Raw genomic sequence first — 16,218 nt, 5'->3', positions numbered from 1 at the left:
ACCCGATAGGTAGTAGCCCCTGATACTCTGTTTGGTGTTCGAAGCGAATAGCCAAACGGAGGGTCAATTATAATCCAGGAGTTTAATAGTAGGTGTGCATGAAAACAGGCAGTGCTGGTTGCCACTGCTGCCCACGCGGCCGAGGTCGCGGGACTCAAATGGGACCTGGAGCAGGCCCATGTAGAGCTCAGCCTCACGAAGAGGCGGCTCGAAGAGAACAAAGGTGAGTAATACCCCATTCACATATCACAAAGAATAGAAAAAATTGGTGACCCTAAGAAAGCGTCATGATTTTGCAATTGGGGCCATGACCGAAGTGGCGTCCCTGAAAAAAGCGCTATCCGAGGCCAAAAACAAGGAGGCCGCGAAGCGCATTGAGTGTGAAAAGTGGAATGCTAGGGTGGGCGAGGTACAACAAGAGCTCCAGGAGCTCGGCAAGAAGTTCGAGTCCTTGGAGCGTGACTTCAAGATGAAGGAGTCTGAGCTTGTGAAGGTCCTTTTGAGGATGAAGGACGCCAAGGCCGAAACCGAAAAGGCCCAGCAGGAAATCCAAGCGGCCAAGAAGATAGCAGCGGGTAAGGCATTGTTTATGCAAAGCAAGCATGTGGAGGAGGCATTTCGTTTACTTACCTGAATTCGGAGCTCTCTAGGGGCATTCGCAGATCTGCCACGCAACATATCTGATGCTGTAGAGTTCTAACACGCCGAGGAGGGGAGCTCAACGGAGAAGCTGTTCTGGTCCCAGTATGCTAGAGCCGAACATTCGATGCCTCTGAGTGACCAACTGAAGTAGTTGGTTGAACTCCACAGGGCGGCTGAAGTGGCTATGAAAGATTTCATAGTCCGGATGTGGCTTGATGAGCCCTTGCCCGCCAGCTACTTTGGCATGATAAAGCGGATGGTGAATGCCTATCCGCGACTGGAAGTGATCAAGCGGTCCGTTTGTATTGAGGGTGCCTGCCGAGCCTTTGCTCGTGCGAAGGTGCATTGCGGCAAGCTGGATGCAGAGAAGCTGGTGAAGGATGAACCACCAGAGGGCAAGGCGCATCGGTATCCAGAAAAATATTATGATGGCGTTATGAAAGGCGCTCGTCTCGTGGCCGATGAATGTACCAAGGACACGATCTTGGAGTGAACGTACTTCTGTCATTTTTGTAATATAAAGACGAAGTTACTTGCGCTATGTAGCGCTTTTAGATTTAAAATATTACCTTCTCTGCAGCTGTTTATAAAATTCTGAAAGTAGGCCAGTCGTCGGCTTCCGCCCCCATATAACTAGTATCGGGGTGTTCCTGGAAAACCCAGACACTCTTTATCCAAATATTTGGTCCCTAAAGGAGGTGTTTGGCGCAGTGCACAAGGCAATCGGACTATGCGGCTTTATAACTTTCACTTAGCCATAGAAGTCTATAATTTTAAATTTCGGCGAAGCCCCTAGAATTCGGAGGGCCGAATTGGGGCGCTATATACGCCTAAATCGGACAAGGCCGATTCCTCGCCTAAAGCGTAAAAATCTTTAAGGATTTTAAGACCTCTTGAACAGCGACCAGCTCTCGCCACATCATGCCGGTCAGTTTTCGGCTTTCTCTACTGGGATGCTCGTCCGGAAGAACCGGGACACAATCGCAGTAGTTCTCCCTGCGCTACCTTAGCCGATATAACGGAACGTAAGGTACCAAACCAAGGGAGCCGGGCTAACCCAACTATTGACCCAAGACATGATTCGGAGCTGATGCATATAATGCTATAAGTTCGGGGTGCCGCACTGTCAAAAGTGTTCAGACTTACCTTGCCGTATTAAGGGGCGACGTAAGAAGCCCCTCGCAAACTAAACGTACCAAAGTGTACGGATGCAATAGTAAATAAACATTTATGGAAAAAATGTGCAGATAGGAATAATAAGCTGATGCCGTATATAATCTCCCATTGATGTACAATACGTCTAAGCGTATGTTTACAATGAATGCATTAAGCAGAGGTAAATAGGACTATTTGACATGTCCTATCCAAGGGTAGGCCGCATATAGGTATATAAAACAGGTATTAACGATTGTGAATAGATTCCACCTGGGTATTCCCTTTGTGCGCGACGCCTTTTGCCTCCTTGGATTTCTCTCCTGTGGAAGTCCGACAATCTGGCTCTTCTGAAGAGGCTGCCCGAAAGCAGGTTCCTGAAAGATAAAGGGGGTTATTAAAGTATGTTGTGGCTGAACCGCACTGTTGACTGTGCCACTATTGTGCCTCCGCCTATGCCCATGGTATTTTGAGTGCGTAATTATGTGCGCGCGACACGAATGCTGCCTTAGTAGGGCTGGAGCGGAGGCCGGACTGCTAGTCGCGCTCTTGGCGTGCCTGGCGATCCTACTGTTAGGTACTTCTGACTCGCTTGACGGTGTTCTGAGTTGTTGTCGCCGGATTGGTGGTTTGCTGGGGGAAGCTGCTTTGTACTTCTGTCGCGAGGGCTGAAGTATGCTCTTCTATACGGAGAGAGCGGTCCATGTTTCCGTTGACTGTTATGACCCCGCGAGGTCCGGGCATCTTGAGCTTAAGGTATGCATAGTGTGGTACCGCATTGAATCGAGCGAATGCGGTTGGTCCAAGTAGTGCGTGATAGCCGCTACGGAAAGGGACAATGTCGAAGATTAACTCTTCGCTTCGGAAGTTATCCGGAGATCCGAATACCACCTCTAGTGTTATGGAGCCGGTGCAACGGACCTCTACCCCTGGAATTACACCTTTAAAGGTAGTTTTGGTGGGCTTGATCCTTGAAGGGTCAATGCCCATTTTGCGCACTGTGTCCTGATAAAGCAGGTTCAGGCCGCTGCCTCCATCCATAAGGACTCGTGTGAGGTGAAATCAGTCAATTATTGGGTCGAGAACCAACGCGGCCGAACCGCCGTGATGGATCCTGGTAGGGTGATCCATACGATGAAAGGTGATCGGACAGGCTGACCATGGGTTGAATTTCGGGGCGACTGGCTCCATCGCATAGACGTCCCTCAGTGCTCGCTTTCGTTCCCGTTTGGGAATGTGGGTAGCGTAGATCATGTTGACCATTTTCACCTGGGGGGGATTTCTTTTGTCCTCCCATGTTCAGATGTCGGGGCTCATCGTCATCATCGCTGTGCAGCCCCTTGTCCTTGTTCTCGCCATTTATCTTGCTGGCCTGCTTGAAAACCCAGCAGTCTCTATTAGTGTGATTTGCTGGCTTATCCGGGGTGCCGTGAATTTGGCATGAGCGGTCAAGTATGCGGTCCAGACTGGACGGTCCCTGATTGTTTCTTTTGAACGGCTTTTTCCGCTGACCGGATTTTGAGCCACTGAATCCGGCATTGACTGCCGTGTCTTCAGTGTTATCGCCATTGTTCTGACGCTTATGTCTGTTACGCTGTGGTTTGCCGTTATTGTCGCAGACGTCTGAAGTGCCTGAGTTTATTGGCGTGGTGCTGCTGCGAGCCAACCAGCTATCCTCTCCTGCACAAAAGCATGTCATGAGTGTCGTGAGGGCCGCCATCGATTTTGGTTTTTCCTGGCCGAGGTGCCGGGCAAGCCACTCGTTGCCGATATTATGCTTAAAGGCTGCCAGGGCTTCGGCATACGGACAGTCGACAATTTGGTTCTTTTTAGTTAGGAACCCAGTCCAGAATTTTCTGGCTGACTCTCCGGGCTGTTGGGTAATGTGGCTCAAGTCATCAGCATCCGGTGGTCGCACGTATGTGCCCTGGAAGTTGTCGAGGAAAGCATCCTCCAGGTTTTCCCAACTGCCAATGGAATTTGCCGGCAAGCTATTTAGCCAGTGCCTGGCTGGTCCTTTGAGCTTAAGGGCAAGATACTTGATGGCGTGTAGATCATCTCCGCGGGCCATGTGAATGTGGATAAGGAAATCTTCGATCCATACTGCAGGGTCTGTTGTGCCATCGTATGATTCAATGTTAATGGGTTTAAACCCTTCTAGGAATTCATGATCCATTAATTCATCAGTGAAGCAGAGGGGGTGTGCGGCGCCTCTGTGCCGGGCTATGCCACAACGCAGTCCGACTAAGTCTGATCGGTTGTGTTCGGCCCGGCTGGATTTATTGTTAGTGTATCCGGTATGACGGTCATCGTCATGTGCTGTGGCGCGCCCCCGTGATCCGTAGATCGATCTTGGTTGTCCTGCGTTGTTTTCCATTCTGTCTAGCAGGTCCTGCGTATTGCCCCGGGCCGTAGTAAACTGGCGTGGGGGTGCGGGCTGGTATTCAGGCTGATATGCCGTTTTATCCTGGCCACGAGGTGGCCGGTCAGCCGTGTGGCGCTCGAGTCCATATTCCTCGGCTGCCAGGACTTCTGTCCATCTGTCTGTGAGCAGGTCTTGATCAGCTTGGAGCTGTTGCTGCTTCTTTTTCAGGCTCCTCGCAGTGGCCATAAGCCGGCGCTGGAAGCGCTCCTGCTCCACGGGGTCCTTAGGCATGCCGAACTCGTCGTCGCTGAGGCTAATCTCGTCTTTGGAGGGGAGCATGTAGTTGTCCTCCTCCGGATACCCATCCGTCGCCTGTTCGTCTGGGCTGACCTGCCTGTCTTCCTGCTCGTCCTGCTCGAAGGCAGGCTGATCGGGGTTGTATTCATCTTCGGCACTGTCCGGATTGTTTTCGTCTCCAGTGCCGGTATTGCTGTGGCGGGGCTTGGAGCAGCGCTGGCGACGCCCATGCTTTGCTTTCTTCTTTGAGGGGTTATCCTCCATTGCCTCATCACCATCGGTTTCTTTTGAAGTGTCCACCATATATATGTCATATGAAGAGGTGGCTGTCCACCGCCCCGTGGGTGGTGGTTCCTGTTCTTCTCCTACATCGTCGTCCAAACCGTCGATGTCTTTGGAGTCAAAGTCAAGCACGTTGGCCAAATCATTGACCGTGGCTATGAAGTAGGTGGTGGGTGGGCAACGAATTCCCTCGTCGCCAGCTTCCCACTCGAGCTGGATATAGTTCGGCCAAGAGTCTCCTGACAAAGAGAGAGACTTTAACGAGTTTAGCATGTCGCCAAAGGGCGAGTGCTGGAAGATATCCGCAGCGGTGAACTCCATTACCGGAGCCCAACCAGGTTCGGCGGGCTCGGAGGTGTGCGGACTCAAACCTACAGCCGGATACGAGTCCGGGGGTCCGGTGTCACAGGATTCCTTGGGGGTGAAGTCTGTGTTCGGCTCTACCGCCGATGGGTGTGCGGCCTCCGGAGCGGGGTCCATCCACCCGTCCTCGGGCGATGCGATCTGCCCTGGATTTAGGTCCGGGGCTCCTGCAGGGTCAATATTCCGAGCGTTGTCCGTCAGCAGGTCTAAGCCGTGCCCATCGTGACTGTACGGTGCTCCTCGCATAGGCCCGAATCCGTTGAAGATCAAGTCTCCACGGATATCGGTCGTGTAGTTTAGGTTTCCGAACCTGACCTGATGGCCAGGGGCGTAGCTGTTGATCTGCTCCAGATGGCCAAGCGAATTGGCCCGTAGTGCGAAGCCACCGAACGTGAAGATCTGTCCGGGGGAGAAAGTCTCACCCTGGACCGCGTTGTTGTTGATGATTGAAGGAGCCACCGAGCCTTGCAGCGACGACACATAGGAACTCTCAATGAAAGCACCAATGTCGGTGTCAAAACCGGCGGATCTCGGGTAAGGGGTCCCGATCTGTGCGTCTAAGGCTAATGGTAACAGGAGGCAAGGGACACAATGTTTACCCAGGTTCGGAACCTCTCGATGGAGGTAAAACCCTACTTCCTGCTTGATTGATATTGATGATATGGGTGTTACAAGAGTTGATCGACCACGAGATCGTATAGGCTAAACCCTAGAAGCTAGCCTATGATGATTATGAATGTTGTGATCGTCCTCATACAAACTAAACTCTCCGGTTTATATAGACACTGGAGAGAGCTAGGGTTTACATGGAGTCGGTTACAGGGAAGGAAATATAATATCAGAATCGCCAAGCTTGTCTTCCACGCAAAGGAGAGTCCCATCCGGACACGGGACGAAGTCTTGAGTCTTGTATCTTCATGGTCCAACAGTCCGGCCAAAGTATATAGTCCGGCTGTCCGGATACCCCCTAATCCAGGACTCCCTCACCCGCCGCTGAAGTGGCGGCGGTCAATAGACCTAGATCACCTGTGTGTTGGCGATGGAGAAGCGTTCATGGATCGGCTCAGTCACTCGTAAGTTTGTCGTAGGTGTGGCCTCTGCAAAGGGTAACACTAGCTAGTGATTGAGAACAGAGCGCGACTCAGTTGACAAGGCGCGGGAGTTCGCAGCCAGCCCACCAGTGTTCGAGTCTAGACTCGAGCGTTTGGTGCTCACGGAGTTTTCTTCTATAAAAAATGCCAACATGCTAGTCTAGCCCGGGTTGGTCTTGTTTTTATTTTTTTAACACTAGCCGGTGATTTGGGAGAAATAGGAATTTGCCGGGCACGGGTGCAACCTGAATGAAAAATCCCGAAATCTTAAACGCGCAGTTGCGCTTGTTTGTCGTGTCGAGCCCACGCACGTCCACCGTTCGATGTGGTCTGGTGATCCCCCGGGCGCGATGTGCTTCCGACCAGGTGCCCTTACGGCATTGCGTGAGGCGTGCGGCGTGTGGTGGGCCCGACACCTTTATTCCAAGCGAAAACCGCTCGCACCCCCCGCTCGTCTTGTTCGAAACCCCCGCCCGCACCCGCAGAGATTTCATTCGAACTCCTCCCCGTCTCCCTTCCTCTCCTCTAGCAACGATGCGACGACGTGAGGTGCTACGGTGGTGGATCCGTGATGACCCACAAGTATAGGGGATATATCATAGTCCTTTCGATAAGTAAGAGTGTCGAACCCAACGAGGAGCAGAAGGAAATGACAAGCGGTTTTCAGTAAGGTATTCTCTGCAACCACTGAAATTGTAGGTAACATATAGTTTTGTGATAATATAATTTGTAACGGGTAATAAGTAATGAAAGTAAATAAGGTGCAGCAAGGTGGCCCAATCCTTTTTGTAGCAAAGGACAAGCCTGGACAATTTCTTATAATAATAAAAGCGCTCCCGAGGACACATGGGAATTATTGTCAAGCTAGTTTCATCACGCTCATATGATTCACGTTTGTTACTTTGATAATTTGATATGTGGGTGGACCGGTGCTTGGGTGCTGCCCTTTCTTGGACAAGCATCCCACTTATGATTCTGTCACTCTAGCAACCCATCATCTACTTATTACTTCCCAATGCCTTCCTCTAGGCCCAAATAATGGTGAAGTGTCATGTAGTCGACGTTCACATAACACCACTAGAGGAGAGACAACATACATCTCATCAAAATATCGAACAAATACCAAATTCACATGACTACTAATACCAAGACTTCACCCATGTCCTCAGGAACAAACGTAACTACTCACAAAGCATATTCATGTTCATGATCAGAGGAGTATTAATATGCATTAAGGATCTGAACATATGATCTTCCACCAAGTAAACCAATAGCATCAACTACAAGGAGTAATCAACACTACTAGCAACCCACAGGTACCAATTTGTGGTTTTGATACAAGATTGGATACAAGAGATGAACTAGGGTTTTGAGAGGAGATGGTGATGGTGAAGATGTTGATGGAGATTGACCCCCTTCTGATGAGAGGATCGTTGGTGATGACTTCCCCCTCCTGGAGGGAAGTTTCCCTGGCAGAACAGCTCCGCCGGAGCCCTAGATTGGTTCCGCCAAAGTTCCGCCTCATGGCGGCGGAGTTTCTTCCCGTAAGCTTGCTTATGATTTTTCCAGGGTAAGAGCCTTCATATAGTAGAAGATGGGCACCGGAGGGCCACCAGGGGGCCCAGGAGACAGGGGGCGCGCCCAGTAGGGGGGGGCACGCCCCCACCCTCCTTGCCAGGGTGTGGGCCCCCTCTGGTACTTTCTTTGCTCAATAATTTTTAGTAATTCTAAAAATGACTTTCATGGAGTTTCTGGACTTTTGGAGCTGTGCAGAATAGGTTTCCAATATTTGCTCCTTTTTCAGCCAGAATCCCAGCTGTCGGCATTCTCCCTCTTCATGATAAACCTTGTAAAATAAGAGAGAATAGCCATAAGTATTGTGACATAATGTGTAATAACAGCCCATAATGCAATAAATATTGATATAAAAGCATGATGCAAAATGGACGTATCAACTCCCCCAAGCTTAGACCTCGCTTGTCCTCAAGCGGAAGTCGATATCGAAAAATATGTCTACATGTTTAGAGATAGAGGTGTCGATAAAAATAAAATACGAACATGAGGGCATCATGATCATTCTTATAACAACAATATATATAGATTTTGTCATATGATTTCTTATGCTCAAGTAACAATCTGTTCACAATGTCAAGTATGTGTCATAAACTTCATTGAAAACTAACAAACTATAATCTCAGTCATTGAAGCAATTGCAATTTATCATAACATTAGAAAGAGTCAAGAATAGAGCCTTTCAGCAAGTCCACATACTCAACTATCATATAGTCTTCTCCAATTGCTAACACTCACGCAATACTTATGGTTATGGAGTTTTAATCGGACACTGAGAAAGATAGGGGCTTATAATTTCACCTCCCAACGTATTCACCTTTGGGTGATGTCATCAAAATCTTGCCAACACGAGGTGCTTGCCAAAGGATAAAATGAAAAGGGGAAAGGTGAAGATCACCTTGACTCTTGCATAAAGTAAAAGACATAAAGTAAAAGATAGGCCCTTCATGGAGGGAAGCAGAGGTTGTCATGTGCTTTTAGGGTTGGATGCACAAAATCTTAATGCAAAAGAACGTCAGTTTATATTGCCACTTGTGATATGAACCTTTATTATGCAGTCCGTCGCTTTTATTACTTCCATATCACACGATCGTATAAAGCTTATTTTCTCCGCACTAATAAGTCATACATATTTAGAGAGCAATTTTTATTGCTTGCAACATGACAACTTACTTGAAGGATCTTACTCAATCCATAGGTGGGTATAGTGGACTCTCATGGCAAAACTGGGTTTAAGGATATTTGGAAGCACAAGTAGTATCTCTACTTGGTGCAAGGAATTTGGCTAGCATGAGGGGGGAAGGCAAGCTCAACATGTTGGACGATCCATGACAATATACTTTAACTGAGATGTGAGAAAACATAAACCATTACGTTGTCTTCCTTGTCCAACATCAACTCTTTAGCATGTAATACCTAATGAGTGCTCACAATTATAAAAGATGTCCAAGATAGTATATTTATATGTGAAAACCTCTCTTTCTTTATTACTTCCTATTAATTGCAACGATGACCAAAACTAGGATTGTCAACTCTCAAAAACTTTTATGCCTCATACTCTTTATATGCGAAGTCATTACTATCCATAAGATCAATATGAACTCTTTTATTCTTTTTACTCTTTCTATTTTCTCAAGATCATTGCAAGATAGCAAAGCCCTTGACTCAACACTAATCTTTATTATAGATAGCTCACGGACTCGATTACATAAAGGGATAGCAAAACTCAAAACTACTTCATACCAAAACTTTATTCTACTAGATCAAGATATTACTAAAAGGATCGAACTAAGTAAAACGGTAAAGGAAGGAGTGTGATGGTGATATGATACCGGGGCACCTCCCCCAAGCTTGGTAGCTGCCAAGCGGAGTGCCCATACCCATGTAATTATGTCTCCTTCTTCAGAGTTGGTGTTGTGATCTTCTTGGCGATGATACCCCTTAGGATATGATTCTCCTCCTCGAGCTTATTGACTTGTTGCTTGAGTTCCATGTTTCCCTTGTGGAGCTTGCCTATTACTGCTAAAGCACCTTTTACCCAAGGGTGCTGCATAGCTTCTGGAGAACAAGTGACACTCTTTTTCATATTTTCATAAGAAAGAAATTTAACGTTGGAAGGGATGACCGAATTTGGAATAGCCGAGCTCTGAAGTTCCCCCATCATGAATCCTGCTTGGAAGCGGGAGGTAACTTCTTGATCTTCCTCCATGGCATCTATCCTTTTCAAGTCGGCCTCCATCTCATCCTCCGTTGATGGTCCAAAGTGATAAGCATCGCTATTTGCTCCTAGACGTGGTGTCGGGTGAGACACCCGACTCTCCCCGACTGACTCTTGAGAAGACATCTTGCTCTAAATCTGCAACAGGAAAAGCTCGAAACAAAAACAAAGGATTTTTGCATGATACGGTGGTCAAAACCTTCGGGAGATCATATAATGAATTTTTACCGACCAAAAGAAGTAACATGCAAGAAAACGGAGTCCAGGAGGCACACGAGGTGCCCACGAGACAGGGGGAGCGCCCTCCACCCTCGTGGAGGCCTCGTGTCCTTTCCGGATTACTTCTTGCTTTCCAAAATTATTAAATATTCCAAAACAGAGAAAAATGCCATTAGAATTGTTTTCAAGTCGGGTTACTTATCATACCATATACCTATTCCTTTTCGGAGTCTAAAACATTCTGGAAAGTGTCCCTTATGTATTCCTCCGGGGTTACGGTTTCAATAATATTAGTCTCAACATTAATAGGATTACCTGAGATATAATGTTTGATTCTTTGACAGTTCACCACCCTCGGACTTGTGCCCTCGAAATTGTTGATTTTTATGGCACCAGAACGATAGACCTCCTCGATAATGTAAGGACCTTCCCATTTAGAGAGAAGTTTTCCTGCAAAAAATCTTAAACAAGAGTTGAATAGCAACACATAATCACCTACGTTAAACTCACGCTTTTGTATTCTTTTGTCATGCCATCTTTTAACTTTTTCTTTAAATAGCTTGGCATTTTCATAGGCTTGGGTTCTCCATTCATCAAGTGAGCTAATATCAAATAACCTCTTATCAGCGGCAAGTTTGAAGTCATAGTTGATCTCTTTAACCCAATATGCCTTATGTTCAAGTTCAAGAGGTAAGTGACACGCTTTTCCATAAACCATCTTATACGGAGACATACCCTTAGGATTTTTATATGCAGTTCTATAGGCCCATAATGCATCATCAAGTTTCTTGGACCAATTCTTTCTAGATCTATTAACAGTTTTTTGCAAAATTAATTTGAGCTCTCTATTGCTCAGTTCTACTTGACCACTAGACTCCGGGTGATAAGGAGATGCAATTCTATGATTAACATCATACTTAGCAAGCATTTTACGGAAAGCACCGTGAATAAAATGTGAACCACCATCAGTCATGAGATATCTAGGGACTCCAAACCTCGGAAAAATAACTTCGTTAAGCATCTTAATAGAGGTGTTATGACCAGCACTACTAGTTGGAATAGCTTCTACCCACTTAGTAACATAATCAACAGCAACTAAAATATGTGTATAACCATTAGAGGCAGGAAAAGGTCCCATATAATCAAAGCCCCAAACATCAAATGGTTCAATAACAAGAGAATAATTCATAGGCATTTCTTGACGTCTACTAATATTACCAATTCTTTGACATTCATCACAAGACAAGACAAACTTACGAGCATCTTTGAAGAGAGTAGGCCAATAAAAACCGGATTGCAATACCTTATGTGCAGTTCTGTCCCCAGCGTGGTGTCCTCCATATGATTCGGAGTGACACTTGCGTAGGATCTGTTCCTGTTCATGCTCAGGTACACAACGTCTAATAACACCATCTACTCCTTTATAAAGGTGTGGGTCATCCCAGAAGTAATGTCTTAAATCATAAAATAACTTTTTCTTTTGCTAGTAAGTGAAACTAGGTTCTATAAATTTAGCAACAATGTAATTAGCATAATCAACATACCATGGAGCAGTACAAGAAGCATTAATGACCGCTAATTGTTCATCAGGAAAGCTATCATCAATAGGTAGTGGGTCATCAAGAACATTCTCTAGCCTAGACAATTTGTCTGCAACGGGGTTCTCAGCTCCCTTTCTATCAAAATATGTAAATCAAATTCTTGAAGCAAGAGAACCCATCTAATAAGTCTAGGTTTAGCATCTTTCTTTTCCATAAGATATTTAATAGCAGCATGATCAATGTGAATAGTAACTTTAGAATCAACAATATAAGGTCTGAACTTATCACAAGCAAATACAACTGCTAAGAATTCTTTTCCAGTCACTACAAGAAATATGTCAACTTGTGACCACCACTATTGGTCACTGAAAGGTCACAAATTTCCATTTGCGACCTTTTTGTGACCAAAAACAGAAGGTCAAAAGCTGGCCGTCATAAACTGACTATAGCGACCTTTCTTCTGGAATGGTCGAAGACGTTTACGACCAAAATATTCCTACCGTGGCGTTTTGGTCACTAGCAACCTCCCCAGGCCACGTAGGCATCCAGCGTGGCAAGCTGATGCGGCACAAGATTCAGCCCGGTCCAATTCGGTTTTCTACATGGGCCTAGCCCAACAATTCAGCCTATTTGTGTTTTTTTCTCATATTAATTTTGGCTAGGTAGATGGGCCAAGCCCAACAATTAAGCCTTCTCATTTTGGGGCCGTAGCCTTTTCTGCTAGAAAGTTTTAGTTTTTTTGTAATATAAAAAAGGTCCACTAGTCAAATGGGTCCCAGATGTCAGGTTCAGGTACGTGGGTCCCAGATAGCAAGTTCTAATTCTTTATATGTCAATCTAACAGTACATAAATAACCAGTATTTAAATTGTCACAAACAAAACACACACATAATACTCCAAATATTATCAGGCAAATTCAGTACAGAGCTCCTATTGTACAAATAACATATACTCTACAAGCTCTACACATAATAAGCTCTAACATATACAAGCTCTACAAAGCTCTACATGTGATACATTTACAAGCTCTATACATATACAAGCTCTACAAGCTCTACAAGCTGCCCTGGTGTTAACCCTGGCGCTCTTCAATCTTCTTCAACATGGAGCTCCTTCGGTAGCGAGCACAAACCGGGCACCTGCATCATCATAGGAAGGCAATTTTAGATCATAAAAATGAATGTTCCAAGCACAATTTAGAGAAAAGAACCAAGTAAATTTGCCCTCAATCATACAAACAAAGTTTAGAGAAAACCAAACATGAACAAGCACTTATTATGCAGTTTTTAAAGTTTTTAATACATTTATTTTCTATTAGCAAAACTGAATATGCTACTTCCTAATTCATGGTTGCATAGTCCAGCTAGCTACACCAGTTTGCTCTCATGCAAAAATTAGAAAGAAAAAAAGAACAACAAATAAATCAACATTGATTTCTCTAACACATACAGTAACTTGCTGATATAACTTGTATAACTTGTATATTTGTCGACGGAAAACGGAATGCAAAATCATGTTTCAGTCTAGATCAATCTATCATGAGAAAACATGTATAACTCCCACTATAATTTTTTAATGCAGTTGCGAATTATCCTAAAAACGTGTGCACTTAATGATGGTTAGATCCATCTTACAGAATAGTCAACTTCAAATATAAGTTAGGTACAGAACAGAATGTATAACCACGAAGTAAGATAGGCCATGCATCAAACACAGAAATACTTTTGAGCCGTTCACTGTCATGTACTACTACCTAACTGGCTAACTCAGCAGCTGTGACTGATGGTACACTGCACCAAATTCCATAATGAATTCCATAACGAGTAGCATCAGCAGCAGCAGTGCAAGAGTAGCAGCAGCAGTGAGTAGCTGCGGCATCTGGCGAGCAGCAGCAGTATGCGGCAGCAGGCAGTAGAAAATAGCAGGAGAAGCGGCAACAGTACGCGAGCGAGGGGGCTACATGCATAGACACATACATACATACAGGAAGCAAAAGAAGAAGAAACAGAGCAGGGACCTGGTCGATCATGGGCATGAGTACTAACTATACTATAGAAGCAACAGAAGCACACACACACACACACACACATATATATATATATATATATATATATCCTATTTCTTCCACAAAGTCTTACTTTCCCCGGGTAATTAATCTGGCACAACTAACAGCCCCTTTCTAAGAACTGAATATGCATAAACACCCACAACCATAAATAAACTTACCATACAGAGCATCGCCTTTCTCAGAGTGGTCGAACTCTGTCAATGGGGTCACGATAGACTGGAGCCTCACCCACCCTCCACGTCTGTTCTGATGGACACACACAAGAATACACCAAGCATCATCCATCAGTTTCTAGCTAGCACACACAGGACAATGGTATTAATAATTCAAAGGTCAAGGGAATTATTGGTACCTGGTACTCCATAAGCATCTCCGCGTGTTCCCTCTCCTCGTCGCTCGATTCCTTAAAGAACCTGGAGAAAAGAAACAGTCGCATATAAGAATTTAGAACCAAGTTTGATCAGAATATTGTACTGGTAGCTTTGGTAATGGAAGACAGCTACAACACTGTGCTTACCTGGCAAAGCCCTTAAGTGCAACATTGTCCCGGTCGAAGTAGGCGTAGAGGGAGTGGTACTCGTACGAGGCATTGCACTCCACACTGCAATGCCGACATACATTATTAGTTTTCCTCTAATCAGGACCAGATGCAGGCACTATCTAGCGAGCTAAGAATGGTCAAGTAACTCAAACCAAAACCATTAGTCCTTTGTACAAATTTACAGTAACTTGGTGGTTAAGATCATCAAGTGGGATAAACCCATTAAGAGTAGCAAATATTTTGATAACATCACATGCTCTGTTTGGCACGCAGAAAATTAATCAGTTGAAGCAGAGGCGATGTTTGGCATCACTGCATCTCTACTTGGAACCTAGAGTAGGAAGCACGGCTAAAAGAGCCCAAGAATTAATTAATCCTGTGTTATTATTTAACTGGAATGTTCGTGCATCATCAACGGAGAGGTGTGAGCTCTGGACTTAATTGGTTGTGAGAATGGACTGGACTGGTATGTTTCAGTCAAGTGATGCAGGATTATCATCATGAGAAAACAACAGATACTATTGCTGAGCGGGCGGAATAGCACATGATTCATCAAAACTCAAAAGGTATAATTTTGACTGTATGTATAATACAACCAGAAATCTCAAGCAAGAGGTGTCAGAACCTTACCAGCCATGAATGAAGCCTCATTGTTGAGGAGGTTGGGTCACAAGCCGCTGCAGGAGGCTAATCTTCTCTGAGACCTCCACTCGTGTAGGTGCCGTCGAACATGATGGTCATGGTGTACTTGTGAAGGGCACGCAGAAAATGAATCAGTCCAGTCCAAGCATTAGATGATCCATTTCACCATTTGTGAGATGTGATATGTTTGACAGGTGAAGCATTAGAAATTGGTACCTGAAGAAGATGGAGTTTCTTCCCTGCTGAAACAGCTTGGAAGGAGCCTTGTAGTTTGGTGTGAATTGATGTTTTATCGTGAACAAACACAAGCTATACATCAGTGGATGACATCAGTTATCCATATGTTTACATGATTTGAGATAAATAATATTCTCCATTAGTAAGCCATGCACACAAGTTACCAGGGAAACCAAATTTTACCTTTAAGCATATCTCACATATGGTGTCCCCCTTCTCGTCGCACCACCTCTGGACGCATGTCCGATGAGCATACTGAAAGAGACACTTATTCAATTCAGCTACTGCTTTCAGACAAGAGCAATGTACGTATATGCCAAGACGTTTTTACCTTCAAGCTGCCCTTGCAGGAGCAATTGGCCTCCATGCAGGTCTCGTCGCCGTCCTCCTGGCAGATCCTGCACTCCACCAGCACGCCACTCTTCGGCCTGCCGCCACCATGTCCGACGACCACGGCCTCGCCACTTCACGTCGGTGTTGAAGATGAAGCCGCATTGGAGGCCTCGTCGATGGCAGATTGCACCGTGGACGCCGAGCGCGTGGTGGATTTCGTTGTTGGAGTCGTCGGCCCTCCAATCCATCCATCTCCACGAAGAAGGGCTGGACCTTGGCGTCGTTGTACGTCCTGAGCAGAGCAGGGGAGCCATCTCCATCCATCTTCATGGCTCCATGGCGTGGTGGACAGGGAGAGAAGGTGAGGTGTTGGATCTGGGTCCTTGGCGCCGCTGGTGATGGAGTGAGGGTGGATCTGACCACTGCGGGAGTGGATCCGCGGGCATGGAGAGAAGGTCACAGCCACGGCGTGTCCCGCAGCCACGGCGTGGCCTCGCAGGTCCCCGCGCGGAGGTGCTGCAGCAGCGGATCCCCGCCGTCGCCGGGTGGCCAGACGCCGTCGACGGATCTGGAGCGCGGGGAGGGCGGGGAGGAGGGGAGCAGTTGCGCGAGGGGAACGAGCCGCCGGGGCCGGATCGGCGGTGGTGGGTGGGG

General features: G+C 46.2%; 1 long non-coding RNA gene and 1 other non-coding gene across 2 annotated transcripts; both read right to left on the bottom strand.

Annotated features, from left to right (window-relative positions):
* Nucleotides 1-12,827: 12,827 nt before the first annotated feature.
* LOC119280705 lies at nt 12,828-14,228 on the bottom strand. Its single transcript, XR_005138156.1, has 3 exons — nt 14,164-14,228; nt 13,970-14,057; nt 12,828-12,882 (listed from the first exon to the last, which is right to left on the bottom strand). It is a non-coding gene; the product is annotated as an uncharacterized LOC119280705 (long non-coding RNA).
* A 303-nt stretch (nt 14,229-14,531) lies between these two features.
* Nucleotides 14,532-14,610, bottom strand: LOC119282898. Its single transcript, XR_005138929.1, has one exon. It is a non-coding gene; the product is annotated as a small nucleolar RNA SNORD24 (small nucleolar RNA).
* Nucleotides 14,611-16,218: the final 1,608 nt, after the last annotated feature.

This window comes from Triticum dicoccoides, chromosome 3B, assembly GCF_002162155.2.
Source record: "Triticum dicoccoides isolate Atlit2015 ecotype Zavitan chromosome 3B, WEW_v2.0, whole genome shotgun sequence".
Classification (NCBI taxonomy): Eukaryota; Viridiplantae; Streptophyta; class Magnoliopsida; order Poales; family Poaceae; genus Triticum; species Triticum dicoccoides.
This window is presented reverse-complemented; position numbering and strand designations above follow the sequence as displayed.